Raw genomic sequence first — 18,901 nt, forward strand, 5'->3', positions numbered from 1 at the left:
GTGCGGAGGGTCCAGGTCCAGGTCCACAGGGCCCGTCCCACGCGCAAGACCAACTAGGCCACTCCCCGCTTAGTGACCGGTCCCCGCCCCAGGTCACGCCCACGGGAAGTTACCGCTCCTCCCCTTCCCTCTCCCCTCCCCGCCCTCCCCTGGCCCTGGGACGCGCCCAGGCTAACGCCCCACCCTTTTCCCCTCCAGGGACCCGCCTTCCCACCCTCATCTTTGCCCCGCCTCCATCTTCACAGTCCCAGTCCAGGCCACGCCCCCGACGCTCCAGAAACCTGCCCTTCCCCCCTGTATCCCCGCCCCTCCCCAGAGCTGGCCTCTGCCACGCCCAGGAACCGCCCTAGGCCAAGCCTCCAGCCGGTGACACATCCCCTCCCCGCCCCATCTTGGCCCTGCCTCGCCTCCTACAACCGCGGAGGCCCCAGGCCACGCCCCCGGCTACTAGCCCGCCGCTTGCTTTGCCCCAATTGTGGCCTCGCCCCAGTTCTGGGACACGCCCACTTGTGTCGCCTGAGACCCTGCCCCTTTCATTTATGGCCCCGCCCCACCCCGGGCTCTGCCTCAAGTCTGGCACCGCCCCTGCCCAGTGACAAGCTTGCGGCCCCGCCCATGACCAGTGACTCGCACGGCCAGGGCCCCGCCCTAATTTCTGTCACGCCCCCATCACCATTGCTCCCGCCTCACCACCACCTCGGCCCCGCGACGCTAATTGGTTTCTTTCCAGAGAGCTTCCCGGGCTCCGATTGGCCCCAGCCGTCGCCCTTCCTCCATTTGATTGGCCCGCCGCGCCCGCTTTCGCGAGGCCTAGCGCTTGGGCGGGGGGCGGGGCCAGAGGCGGCGGGCGGCGCGGGATTGGTCAGCAGCGCAGAGGGGGCGGGCCCGCGCCGCGCGCAGCGCCTCGGCTGGAGCGCGAGGAGCAGCTACAGCCGCCTCAGTCGCCTCAGACTCGGTCGCCTCAGGCTCCGTCGCCGCCTCGATCGCCCCGTCGTCACCCGCTCCCCCCCACCCCGGTCCCGGCCCCACCCCGGGCTCCGGCCCGGCCAGCCGGCGGGCACGCCCTCCTCCGCGGACAGGTGAGTGGTCGCGGGCGGGGCCGGGGGCGGGGGTCCTGGCCCGGGTCCAGGGGTCGAGCCGGGGGTCAGGGCCGGGCCTCGGGGTCGGGGGTCGGGGGGCAGGGATGGGGGACGCGGCCGGGGGCCCGAGCGAGGGTCCGGGCCGGGGCCGGGGGGCGGCCGCTAACTTTGCCGGCGGGGTTCCAGGGCTGGGGGCGCAGGTCTCGTCTTGCGCCCGCCGAGCGGGAGGGCCCGAGAGACCCGCCCGGGCCCCACCAAGTTGACCCGCGTCTGCGGCTGCGGGGCGGGGTCGCAGGGCCGGGGCCGGGGGTCCGCGCGTCCGCCCCGCCGCCCCGGGGGGCGCCCACGGCCTCGGCCGCCCTCCGCCGCCGTCCGCCCCCGGGCCGTGCGGACTCGCGGGCCAGGCGAGCCGGGCGCGGACCCCCGGCCGCGGCCGCCCTCGCCCCCCGCCCCCCACCTCCCGAAGTTAGAGGCAGGAACGGTGCTTCCGGGAGCGGAGTTTAGGTGGGTCGTGCGGGTCGGCAAACACCTGCCGCCGCGCTGCTCTGGACTTCGGGAAGCGTCTTCGGTGTGGCGGCTTGGGGTCGCGGGCAGGCGCGCCTCCGCGGCGCAGGGGCGCAGGGGCGCAGGGGCGCGGGCGCAGGGCGGGGGCGGCGAAGTCCCGGCCCTCCCTCCGCGTGTGCGCGGGTCCGCAGCCGCGGTGGCCGGAGCAGGGCCGAGCGCAGGTGCACGCCCCTGTCCACCGCCCCCGCGAGGGTCCTGCTCTGCGAGTACTGCCTGGGGAAAGCGCCTGGTTTTTCTTTTTGCTGTTTCTTCCTGTTCTGAAGTATATTGCTTGCTTGCCAAATTCGAAAGTCAGCAAAAAGTCTGGTCTGGAAGTGGCTCCGGTTTCGTTCTCATCTTCCTACCTCTCTTCACGGCAGCGCGGACTTCTGAGCCTCTTTGGTTCTGCGTGTGAGCTGACAGCACTCTGTCGCTGATGGGCATTTACGGCGTGTGACTCACCACAAGGAATAGTAGGGCAGCAGGGCTTTGACCGGAGACCTCTAGAGACTAGGCGGGGTGATACGCAGACCGTCCACGGCAAGCTGTTCCTGCGGCACAGGCCCTCACCGGTCCTTCCGTAGTTTAACTTGCGTTCAGGGGTGAAGTGTTGCCCCTTGTGTGTGTTTTGAACTTGGCTTAGATGTTGGGATCAAAGGGAGTGTGCAAGGGTGCGTCCCTACCGAAGAGAACTGAGTCCCGGCCCCTCCATGCACGAGAACAACACATCATCTTAAAATGTCTCAGAGACGCCCATTTTGGTCTAAGTGTTTGCAAAACAGTGGCACTCTGAAGGGATGGCGGGCAGGTACCAAAAAGACCTCGCTGATCCTCACATCAGAGGAGCTGGAGTAGTTGTGGGTGGTGTTTTCAGACTTGGAGATCGGTCAGTAGCCAAGGGGTCTTCAGACGCAAGTGCACCCACCGACTGACTGATGTTTTTGAGCACTGCTGTTGTGAGCACTATTATTTTTCACTTGTATGTAGATGCTGTTGTCCATACGGCGCAAGTTCATTGCAAGTGTTTTAGAACTGACATGACTTCATTATTTTCTTAGTTACTGATTATTATAAGTTTTCAAAAAACTTTGATGGTAAAAGGAGGAAGAGGTCTTTAAAACTGAAAAGATTGGGCATCCTGTGTAGAATTCAGGGCTTTGTGACGTGTTGTTATAGGTAGCACTGAACAGTGGTGATACTGGACCTCAAAATATCACTTTTCCAGATATCTTTGTTAATACTCAGGGTTGGAGAAAATATACAACTTTGTGGCTATATTTTTTAGGTAATTATGTGAAAATTTCAGCACATGGGTTCATTTTGCCAGATGTTTAAAAGGAAGTTATCTTTTTTTCCGGTTGTTGGAGGGAGGCTGAGAGCATGCTGTGTTGTGGGGTCCTTGAAACAATTTAGCCATTCAAGGCTGGATGTTGTGTTTCAGTATGAACAGTTTCATTCCTGGAGGTGTAGCCAGTTCCTGGACTGGTTGCCATGTGTCAATGGCAAAGTCATTCCTATTTTCACAGAAACCTCTGGGCTTTACTGTAAAAGTGATCACTGAAACAGATCTGGTTAGATGGGAATTGTACATCCCTTTGGTGAAGGCTGGTCCTTTGGGCCATAACAAAGAAAAATACCTTCTAATGTATTGGAATCAGTCCCAACTTAAACATTACAATGAATATTGTAGATTTGGGGGCAGCCTGAATATCTCTAAGCTCTAAGCGCTAGTAGCAGGGACTCCTACAGGCAGTTTGTGTGCTCACTGTCCATGGTGCTGAACACATGTCACGTATTTCAGTTTCTTCGTCTTAAATTTCCTTTCCAGTGTGAGAGGGTTTTTTGGAGTATGTTCACGTGAGGTGATGAGCACTGGGTGTTATACGCGTCTGATGAATTGTTGAACACTACATCTGTAACTAATGATGTACTATGTGTTGACTAACTCAATTTAAATAAAAAAAATAAAATCATTTTCTAAATTTACACGTTTAAAGAAAAGTAGAACAGTTGAACAGGGAAGTTTTATTGAGTCTGAATGGAAGCATACGTTTTAAAAACTCAAGTCATGTTGTCTCTTTTTTTCAAGTGGATAATTGTGTCGACTCAACATTTCCTTTCCCTTACTTAGTCGTCTTCTCAGCATGTGGGAATTTTGTTGCTGGAGTATGGACATCAAGTAACGAACCATTGAAATTAAATGAGATCCTGTTTCCTTAACAACCACCCTCTTAAAAATGTACCCTTTATTGTAATATATACATATATTTGTACATAGAGGTAATTTGTTTTTCCCTACACAAGATCAGTTGTAGCACCCCTCACACTCATGTGGTGCTTTCCAGCTTTCCCAGAGAGGGACTAGAACCCTCTGCGTATGTGGTGGGGCTGTTGGGCAGTTGTCAGTTGCCAGGCATTCCGGCCATGTTGGAGCAACATCTACTCTCTTTTCTGTAATTTGTAAGTCATTTTAGATAAATTCTTTATTCTCTTGAGGTTAATTTTGTCTGTTCCTTTAGAATTGCCCCATGGGTTAACAATAAGAGATAATGGGTACAGAGATTCTTCCACATGATTGTAAATTGTCCATCAAACTAAGCAGTGACTTGTTAAGGTGTTTTTGCTGTGAGCACCTGAACTAATTCTTTGGCTCCATCAGCTGTACATTTAACTCAGGTTACTCTGTGAAAGAATAACCTGTTTTGTTGAGGGAAACCCAGGGCAGTTTCTTTCTGCATCCTCCAAGCTTCAGAAATACTCTCTGAGTGTCCACTCTTTCCCTAGCCCTGTGCTGTGATTTGAAAACTCACAGGGACATAGTAGTTATCATGGAAGGACTGCATTTTGGACTGACAAAAGGACATGTAAACTGATGGTTACAGGGGGCCACACTAAGTGCTGCAATTGGGATATACAGAAAGTTGGGTTGGTGTGTTGAAGTGGGGTAATTCATTTAGGCTGGGAATCAGGGAAGGCTTCAGAGAGGAGGTGGCCTTGGGCTGAAACCTAAAGGGTGAATTGTAATTGTAATTGAGCATGGATGGGTGTAAAATTGATTACGAAAAGACTAGAAGGTTGATGTAACTGGAGAACAGAGTGTGTGGTTGTGAAGGTGTGGAGGGCATTGTGAAAGTGTTGGAACTCACAGGTGTGGGGGAGAGTCAACTGGAGGTGCTGTGGCAGGCAGAATAATGGCCTCCCAAAGCTGTCCACATCCTAATCCCCAGAACCTATGAATATGTTATGTTCCATGGCAAAGAGAATTTAAGGTAGTAGATGGAATGAAAGCTGCTGAACAGCTGATTTTAAAACAAGGTTATTATTCTGGATTTCCCCAGGTGGGCCCAAACTCATCACAAGGGTCTTTAAATATGGAAGAGGGTGGCAAAAGAGCTAGTGTTAGTGTGATGTGAAATGAGGAAAGGTACCTGTCATTGCTGGCTTAGAAGATGGTAGGGGTTACAAGCCAAGGAATGTGGGTGGGCTCTAGAAGCAGGAAAAGGTGGGAAAATGGATACTCACCCAGAGCCTCTTGAAGGGAACACAGCCCTGCCTACACATTGATTCTAGCCCAGTAAGACCTCATGTCTGACTTCTGACCTCTAGAATTGAAAGGTAATTAATTTCTGTTGTTTTAAGCCACTAAATTTGTGGACGTTTGTTAGAGCAGCCACGGGAACCGGAGACAAGTTGGGACTGCTCTAGAAAGTTTTAGCTGGCAAAGTTTAAAGAGGAAATAAAATGATCAGATAGGCAGTAGAACACAAAATGATGTAGCTGCTGTTGGGAGGAGGTTGCCCCAGGTAAGCACAGTTCTGATCCTTAGTTTCTTCTTCTGGCAAGGCTGGCATTTGATACTCTTACCTGGCCTAACTCCCACCTGAAGTCTTTCTCCTAGCGGTCTGTTTAGTCTCTACCCTTGCTTACTGCCACTTCCTGCTGGCCCACCTTTCCTCTGTGCTGGGCACTTAGGTTTACATGTGCAAGTGGGATTGTGGGGGTCATAGGATGGGCCAATTCCAGCCTCGGAGCTGTTGTCAAAGTATTTTCCAAAGGTTTGTTTCTTCGCAACCTCTCTAATTCCTTGTATCTTCAGATGTTTTAATTGTTATTAGTCAACTTAGGTATGAAATATCTCACTGTTTAATTTGCATTTTCTTGATTACTAGTAAGTGTGAGGATTTTTTATCCATTTAGTGGCCACTTGGGTTTCCTCTTCTATAAATTGTATTCGTGTATTGTTTGCCCATTGGTTACCTGGGTTGTCCTTTTTTATAGCTTTTTAGAAGTCCTTTGTATATTCTGGATTCTATTTGTGCCCTATTTTTTTTATGCTTTTAAAAATGCTGTTTTGATGAACAGATGTTTAATTTTGATGCAAATTTATCAATCTTTTCCTTATAGTTTGTGGTTATTGAGCCATATTTAAGAAATTCTTTGTTACCCCAAGGTCATAGGATAGCCTCATTTTTAAAAAATTGAATATTTGCTTTTTATATTCTACTTGAAACTTATTTTTGTGTGAGGTGTGAGGTAGAGATATAACTTTAGAACTTTTCCAAATGCATAACCAATTGTATCAGTACTATTTATTGAATACCATCCTTACCCCAATGATCTGCAGTGCTTCCTTTGAAACATACAAAATTTTACAAATACGTGGATCTGTTTCTGATTTCTCCAGTAAAAAATGATAATTTCATTTCCTCCTTCCTAGTCTTTAAGTCTTTTATTTATTTTTTGTTTATTTATTTATTTCCACTGTTTGGACACTAGACAAAGTTGCATAGAAATTTTGATAAGGGGGCGCCTGGGTGGTTCAGTTGTTAAGCATCTGCCATCGGCTCAGGGCCTGATCCCAGGGTCCTGGGATCGAGCCCTGCATCGGGCTCCCTGCTCTGCTAGGAGCCTGCTTCTTCCTCTCCCACTCCCCCTGCTTGTGTTCCCTCTCTGGCTGGCTCTCTCTCTCTGTCAAATAAATAAATAAAATCTTTAAAAAAAAAGTTTTGATAAAGCTGTGCTAATACTGTTTTACACTTTCAAGGCAATACTTTTAGAGCCTTAAATATGAAGTTTGCTATTATTTTTTGGTAGATTCCTTTTATTAGTTTAAGGATGGTCTCGTCTGCTAATAGTTTGATAAAAGATTAAAAAAAAACAATAGATTTTGAATGTTAACAAATGACTTCCTTTACCTACTTAGATGGTTTTATGTTTTTTCTTCTTTAAATTGTGACTGATGGGGCACCTGGGTGGCTCAGGTGGTTAAGCGTCTGCCTTAGGCTCAGGTCATGATCCCCCGGTCTTGGGATTGGCCCGCATCCAGCTCCAGGGAGCCTGCTCCTCCCATTCTCTCTGCCTGCCTCACCCCTGCTTGTGCTCTCTCTCTGTCAAATAAATAAATAAAATCTTTAAATAACATAAAAGAAAAAGAAAATAAATAAATTGCGACTGAGATGAAATATTTTAATCTTTTAATTTTAAGCCATCATTGATTTCTTGGGATAAACTACTTTGTTATGACAGACTATTTTAAAATTTATTATTGGATGGGGCGACTGGGTGGCTCAGTCGTTAAGCGTCTGCCTTCGGCTCAGGGCGTGATCCCGGCGTTCTGGGATTGAGCCCCACATCGGGCTCCTCCGCTGGGAGCCTGCTTCTTCCTCTCCCACTCCCCCTGCCTGTCTTCCCTCTCTCGCTGGCTGTCTCTCTCTCTGTCAAATAAATAAATAAAATCTTAAAAAAAATAAAAATTATTATTGGATCCAGTATGGTAATATTTCATTTACGATTTTGGCATATATTTTCGTGAGAAGTATTGATCAATAGTAATCTTTTCTTATATTGCCCTTATTCAGATTTGGTATCGTGGTGATGCTTCATCTTCCCTGTAGTAGTTTCTGAAAGGGAGGGATTTTTGTTCCTTGGAAGTTTAGCAAAATTGATTCTTAAATATTCTGGATCCTGACGCTTTTAGAACATGGAGATTCTTACACCAGCAGTTATCACTTTAGAATGGTTGCATTTCCATTCTTCTCACATTTCATTGGCCAGGAGGAGTCATCCTGGTCATACTTAGTTTCAAATGGAGTGGGGAGGTGGAGTCATCCATGTCCCAGAAGGACAAATATTAGTAACATTCACCAAACTATGGAGGTTAATTGATGTCAGTACTGCAAAACTCAACTGTGTCCTTCTCTAGGTCTTGTTTGAAGGTTTACAAGTGTGCAAGGTCTGCAGGTGTGTTGGTCATCAGGGGACCGACTGGAATGTGAAACTAACAATATGTTGGTTTATATTTGTTGTGAACAAACCATCCTGCTTACTCTCTTCAGAACCCACCTTGGGAATTCCTGTCTCTCTACCTCTCCTTATTATAGAGGAAAAGCCTCCCTTTCTTATTCCTTTCCAGTGATGTAAGTCTTAACTATCCTTCAAGGCTGGCACAGTTCCCACCTCCCTGCTTAAATTCTCTGTGTTAACTCTGACTCATGGTGAACCCTCCCTTCACTTCTTACAGTACCATTCTGCCCCAGCTGTGTACAGAGAGCAGGGTTCAGTTTTGTTTATGGGTAGTTAGTTGATGAGAAGAGCCTTCAGATCTAAGCACGTTTCCCTCCTTTGCCTGGGCTCTGCCCTGGGAGACTAGATATAGTGGACAGAGTGTATGAAGATGGCCCCACCATGATCCCCATGATTCATGCCTTTGAATAATCCTTTCCTATTGAAGTAGGACTTGCTTCTAACCAGTAGAATGTGGCAAAAGTAATGGGATGTCACTTCCTTGATTTTGTTACATTATATAAAATTCGTTTGTGCTAGAAACTCATTTAGAGACTCTCTTTGCTGGCTTGAGTAAGCAGCTATGTTGGGGAAGCCCACATGGCAAGAACTTCAGGTGACCTCTAGAAGCTGAGGGTGGCCTTCAGGGATAGCCAGTAAGAAGCAGGAGCCCTCAGTCCTACAGCAAGGAAACAACCTCTTCCAATAACCCAAGGGAGCTTGGAAGTGAATTCTTCCCCATTTGAGCCTTCTAATGAGAACATAGCCTGGCCAACACCATGATTGCAGCCTTGTGAAACCCTAGGCAGGGAACCTAGGTAAGCCTGCTCAGATTCTTAACTCACAGAAACCGTGAGGTAATAAATGTAAATTTTAAGTTGCTCAGTTTGTGATAGTTTATTATACAGGTATAGAAAACTAATGTATCAGTTCTTTACTGACCTCCCATTTACCCTCACTAGAAGTATATTTGGATTGATGAAGGATACTTGAATCTAGTTGAGATAATCAGTTTTTAAAATTATTTTTTGAAAAATTTTTTCCTATTTTTAAAGTGATAAAAATGTTTTGTGTAGAAAAATTGAAGCAAACAGGAAGTATAAAGGATGAAACAAACATTCATAATCTTACCACACAAGAATAGCCATTGTGTTTTTCTACCTTTATATGTGGTACAATATGCATATCCTAAGTTGGTATTCATTCCATATGTTTTATGAACAGCTTTCTTTCTCTGCACTACATAATGAGAATTTCTTGTGTCCTATCATAGTCTTTTAAAATATGATTTTGTTTTATTTTATTTTAAGATTTTATTTATTTGACAGAGAGAGAGCACAGGTAGAGGGAGCAGCAGGCAGAAGGAGAGGGAGAAGCAGGCTGCTCACCCCCCCTCCATGTGGGGCTCGATCCCAGGACCCTGGGATCATGACCTGAGCCAAAGGCAGACACTTAACGGCTGAGCCACCCAGGCGTCCCTTAAAACATGATTTTAAATGTTTGCATACTATTCCAGTGGGTGTCCCAATTGATTGAACCTCTTCCCTATAGCTGGACATTTTTGCTGCTTTGAAATATTTATCATCATAAATAATGCTTTGATCAATAATCAGTAACCTATACCAAAATCATTATGTGTATCACTGATAATTTATGAAGGATACGTTTCTAAAGGCAGAATTTTTAAGTCAGAGCTTGTAGATGTTTTTAAACCTTTTGATACTTAACCATCCAGCTTCCGATGTTTTTTTTTTTTTTAAGATTTTATTTATTTACTCTATTTTAGAGAGAGAGAGTGCAAGTTGGGGGAGGGTAAGAGGGAGAGGGAGAGAATCTCATGTAGACTCAGTGCTGAGTATGGAGCCTAATGCAGGACTCAATGCTACAACCCTGAGATCACGACCTGAGCCAAAACCAAGAGTAGGATGTTTAACTGACTGAGCCAACCAGGCGTCCCCCAGCTTCCAGTGTTCCTAAAAAATGATTTAAAGCTCGAACATCTGTTTGTGTAACTTACCAGGTTGGGATGGGACAGAACTATTGATTTTTGAGCATTTAGGTTCCTGTTTTCTTAACCTTGTTTGCAAAGTGCTTTTAAATTATTCATTAAAGTGCAGTATGGATTCTATTTATAGACACATTTGTGTATGAGATCGCTCCCTTAGTGCCTGGGCAAAAAGCCTACGAATTGCTCTTATCACATCCCTATCTCTGTAAATCCATTTCTACTCCTATCCACCCTTTCTTTGTTCTCAACTGAATAGAGACACTGAGACACAATGGCTTTTCGAGCTACCTCTTGCTCTTTTCTTCTTGCCATTTATGAGCTAGTTGACTTCATAAGTATGAGAGAGAGATCAGCAGAAAATTATTAATTTAAAAATATTTCACAAAAATATTTTTCCTGATTCATAAATGAGTGTTTACTTAGAAAATTTATAAAATAAAGATTAGTATCAAAAACAAAATAAAAATATTTAATTCTGTCACCCACAGATAACCACTGTATAAACATAACATGTTCATATTAGCTTATTCTTAGAATATATTGATTAGATTTCGCTGACTAATGTTTTGCTTGGGATTTTTGCATCCATGTCCCTGAGTGAAATTGGCCCATAATTTTCCTTTTCCATAGCTGTTTTCTCTCCAATTTGGGATGAATACTTGGTTTATTAATTTTTTCGCCTACTAATATGTGTATTTAAGGTGATGCATTTCCTTATAAAATAATGCTTCAGTTGCATCATACAGAATTTGATTTAAGGTATTTTCCTTATTGTTTGGTATATACTATACACTGAATTGTATCCCTCTCAAATTCATATGTTGAAGCCCTAGCCCCCAATATGATGGTATTAGAGATGGAGCTTTTGGGAGATAATTAGGTTTAGATGAGGTCATGAGTGTGATGGGATTAGTACCTTATTAGAAGAGACCAGAGAACTTGCTCTTTTTCTCTTTCTCCTTGCCATGTGAGGATATAGCAGGAAGACAGCTATCCACAAGCTGGGAAGAGGCCCCTGACCAGAGCTCTCCCATTCTGGCATTACGATCTCAGACTTCCCAGCCCCCAGAACTGTGAGAAATAAATATTCATTGTGTAAGCCCCTCAGTCTATGGTATTTTGGTACAGCAGCCCATGGAGACTAAGGCAGTTATATTTTCTAATTTCCAGTATGATTTTTTTAATTTATAGGTCATTTTGAGGAATATTTAAAAATTTCCAAACATATGCATATTTTCTTATTCTTTTTCAGCACAATTGCATTGCCCCCAAATCTTGCTCTTTATGATTTTAATTCTTTGAAATTTGCTGATGTGTTTTATGGCCCAGAATATGGACTATAAGTTTTCTCACACATTGCTGTGTGCTTGAAAAGAATTAGGTTCAATGTTCTATACATTCCATTCAGTTAACTTATAATATACTATTCACTTCTTCTGTTTTCTTAGTATTTTTTTGTCTGGTGGTTATATCCATTACTAAGATAATTACCCAGTTTCATTATGATTATGGGTTTATCTTATTTCTCTTTGAAGTTCTGTCAATTTTTATGTATATGCTTTGAGTCCGTGTTAGTAGGGGCATGCAAATATAAAGTTGTTATGTCTTCCTGAAGAACTGAGAGTTTAGTTATTAACAGTGGTTTTCTTTATCTCTAGTAATGAATCTTTGCCTATAGTATCATATGCCAATGCGAAAATAGCCAAAACAGATTGCATTAGGCTCATATTTGCATGATATCTTTGTTTTTTTATCATTTTACTTTCAACCATACTATTTTCTTAAACTTTAGGTATGTATCTTGCAAAATAAGCAGTTAGATTGTTTTTCATCTAGTCTGACAATTTTTGTCTTTTAACTAGAACATTCAACTCATTTATGTTGAATATAATTAGTAATCTATTTAAGTCTATACTCTTATTTATTTCTCTTGTCCCACATGTTCTGTGTTTATTTTTCTCTCTTTTCTTATTTTAAAACAATATTATGATTTTTAAAAATCATTCTACTTTTCTATTCTCTTCACTGTGTTGGAGGTTACATTTTATTTTTCTTTCTTTTCATGGTTATCATGTAAATTAGATAATGTGTTATTAACTTATCCAGATAATGCAGTTATACCTGCCTTCTGGACCATGCAGAGATCATAGTGTCATAGAGCACTTGAACTCCATTCACCCTTTCCAGATTTATATGTGCTTATTATCGTGTATTTTAATTCTATAAGCTCTTTTTAAACTCAATGAAATATTAATATTAACAGTGTTGTTATTTATTTTTTAAGATTTTATTTATTCATTCGACAGAGATAGAGACAGCCAGCGAGAGAGGGAACACAAGCAGGGGGAGTGGGAGAGGAAGAAGCAGGCTCCTAGCGGAGGAGCCTGATGTGGGGCTCGATCCCAGAACACCGGGATCACGCCCTGAGCCAAAGGCAGATGCTTAACTGCTGTGCCACCCAGGCACCCCAACAGTGTTGTTATTTAATGTACCATCAGTGTTCATTTACATTTATTCACAACTTTGTTCATTTTTTGCTTTTCATTGCTCTCTGACATTTCTGACCTTCATCCTGGGGTCGTTTCCCTTCTGCCTGAAGAGCGAGCCTTCTGTAGAAATTTCTTTATTGCGGATCAGCTATTAGTAGTTTTCTTTCTAAAACTACTTTGATTTCACTTTTATTTTAAAAATTCTTTAAATTTACTTAATTTTTTAGGGGGGGATATAATTTGAATGCCATGAACTTCACCCTTATAAAGTTTCTGATTCATTGGGTCTTGGTGTATTTACAAGGTTGTCCAACCATTATTGCCACTTAATTCCAGAACATTTTCGTCACCTTAAAAAGAAACCTCATACCTATTAACAATAACTCCCCATTCCTCCCTGTCCCAGTCCCTGGCAATCATTAATCTACTCTCTGTCTCTAAGGATTTGCCTATTAGGGACTTTTCATATAAATGGAATCGTAAATATGTGGCCTTTCATGTCTGGCTTCTTTTACTTAGTATAATATTTTCAAGATTCATTTATGTTCTATTGTGTATCATTACTTCATTTTTATGGCTAAATGGTATCACATTGTATGGATATATCACAGTTTAGTTCTCCATTCATCAGTAGGTAGACATTTGGGTTGTTTCTACTTTTTTGGCTATTATGAATAATGTGCTATGAAAAGGCACATGTAAGTTATTGCATACATACATATTTTCAGTTCCTTTGTGTATATACTTAGGAATGGAATTGCTGGGTCATATAATAACTGTATGTTTAACTTTTTGAGTAACTGCCAGACTGTTTTGCAAAGATGTTGCACCTTTTTACACGCTCACCAGCAATGTATGAGGGTCCCAATTTCTTCATACCTTCACCAACACTTGTCATTTTCCAGTTTTTTGATTATAGCCATCCTTGTGGGTGTGAAGTGGTATCTCATTGTCGTATTGATTAGCATTTCCTTAATAACTGATGCTGTTGGTCACCTTTTTGTGTGCTTACTGGCTGTTTGCCTGTCTTCTTTGGAGAACTGTCTATTCAAATCCTTTGACCATTTTTTTTTATTGGAATGTTTGTCTTATTGTTGAATTGTAAGTCTTGAAATTGGGAAGTGTGAATCCTCCAACTTTGTTCTTCCGTTGTGTTAGCTATTCCTGGTCCCTTGCATTTCCGTATGATTTTTAGTATTAGCTTGTCAATTTCTGCATGAAAGACAGCTAGAATTTTCATAGGGATTGCATTGAATGTGTAGATCAGTTTGAGAGTATTGCCATCTTAACAGTATAAGTCTTCCAGCTCATGAGTATGGAATTTATTAGCTATAATAGCTTTTTAGTGGATTCCTGAGGAATTTCTATATATGAGATTATATAATCTGCATATATAGATAAGTTTACTTCTTCCTTTCTAATCTGGATGTCTTTTATTTCTGATTCTTTTGTAATTGCCTTGGTTATAATCTCTAGTACAGTGTTGCATTGTTCTGGCAAGGGTGAACATCCTAATCTTGTTCCTGATCTTAGGGGGAAAGCTTTCAGTATTTCACCATTAAGTATGTTGTCAGCTGTGGGTTTTTGAGATGTCCTTTGTTTGTTTGGGGAGATTCCCTTCTATTTTTATTCTATTAAGTGTTTTAATCATAAAAGAGTGGTATTTTCAGATGCTTTTTCTGCTTCTGTTGAGATGATCATGTGTTTTTTTGTCTGTCATTTTCTCAATGTTATGCATTACACCAATTGATATTTGTATGTTGAACCAACCTTGCATTTCTTGGATAAATTCTAGTTGGTTATGTTGGATAATCCTTTTTATATATTGCTGGATTCAGTTTGTTAGTATTTTGTTGAGGATTTTTGCATTTGTATTCTTTTAAAAAGTTTTTACTTAAATTCTAGTTACCTAACATATAGTATAATATTAGTTTCAGGTGTACTGTGTGGTGATTCAGTACTTCCATACCTCACCTGGTAGTCATCACCACAAGTGCACTCCTAATCTCCATCACCCACCCACCCACCTCCCTCTGGTTACCATCAGTTTGGTCTCTATAGTTAAGAGTCTGTTTCTTGGTTTGCCTCTCTCTCTCTCTCTTTTTTTGTCCCTTTGCTCATTTGTTTTTGTTTCTTAAATTCCACATGAGTGAAGTCATATGGTATTTGTTTTTCTCTGACTTATTTTGCTTAGTATTATACTCTTCAGCTCCATCTGTGTCATTGCAAATGGCAAGATTTCATTCTTTTTTATGGCTGAGTAATATTCCATTGTATATATGCCACATCTTCTGTATGCATCATCAGTCAGTGGCCACTTCAGCTGTTTCCATAATTTGTCTGTTGTAGATAATGCTGCTATAAACATTGGGGTGCATGTATCCCTTTGAATTAGTATTTTTTTATTCTTTGGGTAAATACCTACTAGTGCTGTTGCTGGAATATAGGGTAGTTCTATTTTTAACTTTTTGAGTTCCCTCCATCATACTGTTTTCCACAGTGGCTGCATGTTTGAGTTCACATCAACAGTGCAAGAGGGTTCCCCTTTCTCCACATCTTGCCAACACCTGTTGTTTCTTGTATTGTTGATTTTACTCATTCTGACAGGTGTGAGGTGATATCTCATTGTAGTTTTGATTTGCATTTCCCTTATGATGAGTGATGTTGATCATTTTTTCATGTGTCTGTTGACTGTATGCCTTCTTTACTCGAAGCAGTTTACACATTTAATGTAATCCCTATCAAAATACCCATGCATTTTTACGGAGCTAGAACAAACAGTCCTAAAATTTATATAGAGCCACAGAAGACCCTGAGTAGCCAAAGCAACCTTGAAAAAGAAAAGCAAAGCTGGAGGCATCACAATTCCATACTTCAAGTTATATTACAAAGCTGTACTAATCAAAATAGTATGGTATTGACACAAAAATAGACATGTACATAGATCAGTGGAATACAACAGAAAACCCAGAAATGAACCCACGATTATATGGTCAATTGATCTTTGACAAAGCAGGAAAGAATATTCAATGGGAAAAAGTTTCTTCAACAAGTGGTGTTGGGAAAACTGGACAACAACAGGCAAAGGAATGAAACTGGACCACTTCCTTACACTAAACCCAAAAATAAATTCAAGATGGGTCAAAGATCTAAATGTGAGACCTGAAACCATAAAAATCCTGGAAAAGAGCACAAGCAGTAATGTCTCTTAAATTGGCTATAACAACTTCTTTCTAGGTATGTCTCTTAAAGCAAGGGAAACAAAAGCAAAAATAAATGGTTGGGACTACAGCAAAATAAAAAGCTTCTGCACAGAGAAGGAGACAGTCAACAAAACTAAAAAGCAGCCTATGGAATGGGAGAAGATATTTGCAAATGATATATCTGATAAAGGGTTAGTATCCAAAATATGTGAAGAGCTCATAAAACTCAACACCCCAAAATTAAATAATCTAATTAAAAAATGGGTAGAAGACATGACTAGACATTTTTCCAAAGAAGGCATTTGTATTCTTATGGCATATTGGTCTATGTTTTTTCCCCCCTCTTGTGATATCTTTGGTTTTGATATCAGGGTAATACTGGCCTTATAGAATGAATTGAGAAATGTACTTTTCTATTTTTTGGAAGGGTCTGTGAGGGATTGGGGTTAATTCTTCTTAAATGTTTGGTAGAATTCAGTAGTGGAACCATCTGGTCCTGTACTTTTCCTTATGGGAAGTTTCCAACTACTAACTCAATGTCTTTGCTTGTTTAGATCTACTCAGATTTTCTGTTTCTTGTTGAATCAGTTTTGATAGTTCATGTCTTTCTAGGAATTTGTCCATTTCACCTAGGTTATCTAAGTTGATAGCAAATAATTATTCAAAATATTTCTCTATAATCCATTTTTATTTCTGTAAGGTTGGTAGTTTCATTTCTGATTTTTTGATATTTTTTTATTATATTACGTTAGTCACCATACAGTACATCCCTGGTTTTTGATGTAAAGTTCGATGATTCATTAGTTGCATATAACACCCAGTGCACCATGCAATACGTGCCCTCCTTACTACCCATCACCAGTCTATCCCATTCCCCCACCCCCTCCCTTCTGAAGCCCTCAGTTTGTTTCTCAGAGTCCATAGTCTCTCATGCTTCACTCCCCCCTCTGATTACCCCCCCTTTCTTTATCCCTTTCTTCTCCTACTGATCTTCCTAGTTCTTATGTTCCATAGATGAGAGAAACCATATGATAATTGTCTTTCTCTGCTTGACTTATTTCACTTAGCATTATCTCCTCCAGTGCCGTCCATGTTGCAGCAAATGCTGAGAACTCGTTCTTTCTGATAGCTAATATTCCATTGTATATATGGACCACAACTTCTTAATCCAGTCATCTGTTGAAGGGCATCTCGGCTCCTTCCACAATTTAGCTATTGTGGACAGAGCTGCTATGAACATTGGGGTGCATGTGGCCCTTCTCTTCACTACGTCTGTATCTTTGGGCTAAATACCCAGTAGTGCAATGGCTGGATCATAGGGTAGCTCAATTTTTAACTTTTTAAGGGACCTCCACACTGTTTTCCAGAGTGGCTGTACCAATTTGCATTCCCACCAACAATGTAGGAGGGATCCCCTTTCTCCACATCCTCTCCAACAATTGTTGTTTCTTGCCTTGTCAAATTTTACCATTCTAACTGGCGTAAGGTGGTACAGGGAAATTCAAATCAAAACCACACTAAGATACCACCTTATGTCATTTCTGATTTTTATTAATTTAAGTATTCTCTTTCTTTTTCTTAGTTCAGATAAAGATTTGTCAGTTTCATTGATCTTTTCAAAGAATCATCTTTTGGTTTCATTGTTTTTTCTCCATTGCTTTGTATTTTCTATTTCATTTCTTTTTGTTCTAATCTTTGTTTTTTCCTTTCTTCTGTTCGCTTTGGGTTTAGATTGCTCTTTCTAATTCCTTAAAGTGGAAGGTTCGGTTATTGATTTGAGATAGTTCTTCCTTTTAAAGATAGGTGTTCATGGCTATACATTCCTCTAATCATTGCTTTTACTGCCTCTCATAAGTTTTGATATGTTGTGTTTTAATTTTCAGTCAACTCAATGTATTTCCCATTTCCCTTGTGATTTCTTCTTTTATTCCTTGCTTATTTAGAAGTATGTTATTTAATTTCCACAAATTTGTGAATTTCTTAAGTTTACTGTTGGCTTCTAATTTCGTTTCCTTGCTATCAGACAACATACTTATACAGATTTCAATTCTTTTGAATTTTGATGTGATTAAACATCTGATCTGTCCTAGATAATGTTCCATGTGTACTTTAAAATAATGTGTTTTCTGGTTTTTGAATGGAGTGCCCTATAGATATCAGTTAGATCTAATTGTTTTATAGTGCTGTTAAAGTCTTCCCTTTCCTTGCTCATCTTCTGCCTTGTTGTTCCATCCTGTATTGAAAATGGGATATTGAAGTCTCCAACTATTATTGTGAATTATCTAATTCTCCTTTGGTTTCTATTAGTTTTTTGTTGTATACATTCTGGGGCTCAGTATGTCTATGTCTATGTCTATGTCTATGTCTATGTCTATGTCTATGTCTATGTATATATAATTGTTATACTTCTTGATGAATTGACCCTTTTGTCATTATAAAATGTCCTTTGTCTCTAGTAACAATTTTTGTCTTAAAGACCATCTTGTCTAATGTTAGTATAGTGACTCCAGCTCTCTTTTGGTTATTGTTTAGATGATATATATGTTTTCATCTTTTCAGTTTTAACTTGTTTTTGTCTTTGAATTTAAGAGTGTCTCCTGTATACTGCATATGTATAACTGGATCATGTTTTTGTTTTAAGCAGCATAATAGCCAAAGTATGAAAACATCCCAAGTGTCTATCAACTGATGAATGGATAAAGAAGATGTGATATATATACAAAATGGAATATTACTCAGCCATAAAAAAGAATGATATTGGGGAACCTGGGTGGCCCAGTTGGTTAAGCTTCTGCCTTTGGCTCAGGTCATGGTCTCAGGGTCCTGAGATTGAGCTCTGCATCAGGCTCCCTGCTCAGTGGGGAGCCTGCTTTTCCCTCTACTCCTCCCCCTGCTTGTGCTTTCTCTCCCTCTCTCTCTCAAATAAATAAATAAAATCTTAAAAAAAAGAAACATAAATTAAAAAAAAGAATGACATCCTGCATTTGCAACAATATGGATGGAGCTAGAGAGTATTATGCTAAGTGAAATAGTCAGGAAAGACAAATACTATATGATTTCACTCATATGTGGAATGTAATAAAACAGATGAGCAAAGGGACAAAAAAAAAAAGAGGCAAACCAAGAAACGGATTCTTAACTATACAGAATGACTGATGGTGACCAGAGGGAGAGGGGTGGGGGGTTGGGAGAAATAGGTGACGGGGATTAAGGCGGGCACTTGTGATGAATCCGGGTGTTGTATGGAATTGTTGAATCACTACATTGTACACCTGAAACTAATGTTACACTATATGT

The 18,901-nt window shown here is 41.6% G+C and overlaps 1 protein-coding gene across 6 annotated transcripts in view; it reads left to right on the forward strand.

Annotated features, from left to right (window-relative positions):
* Nucleotides 1–914: 914 nt before the first annotated feature.
* Nucleotides 915–18,901, forward strand: part of PCBP3 (poly(rC) binding protein 3) — a 269,833-nt gene continuing 251,846 nt past the window's right edge. For all 6 annotated transcript variants that reach the window (XM_057306866.1, XM_057306868.1, XM_057306867.1 and 3 more), the window contains exon 1: nucleotides 915–1,079. The gene's annotated coding sequence lies outside the window, so the exon portion shown is untranslated. The remainder of the gene's footprint in view (nucleotides 1,080–18,901) is intronic.

This window comes from Ursus arctos, unplaced genomic scaffold (assembly GCF_023065955.2).
Source record: "Ursus arctos isolate Adak ecotype North America unplaced genomic scaffold, UrsArc2.0 scaffold_4, whole genome shotgun sequence".
In the NCBI taxonomy this organism is placed as follows: Eukaryota; Metazoa; Chordata; class Mammalia; order Carnivora; family Ursidae; genus Ursus; species Ursus arctos.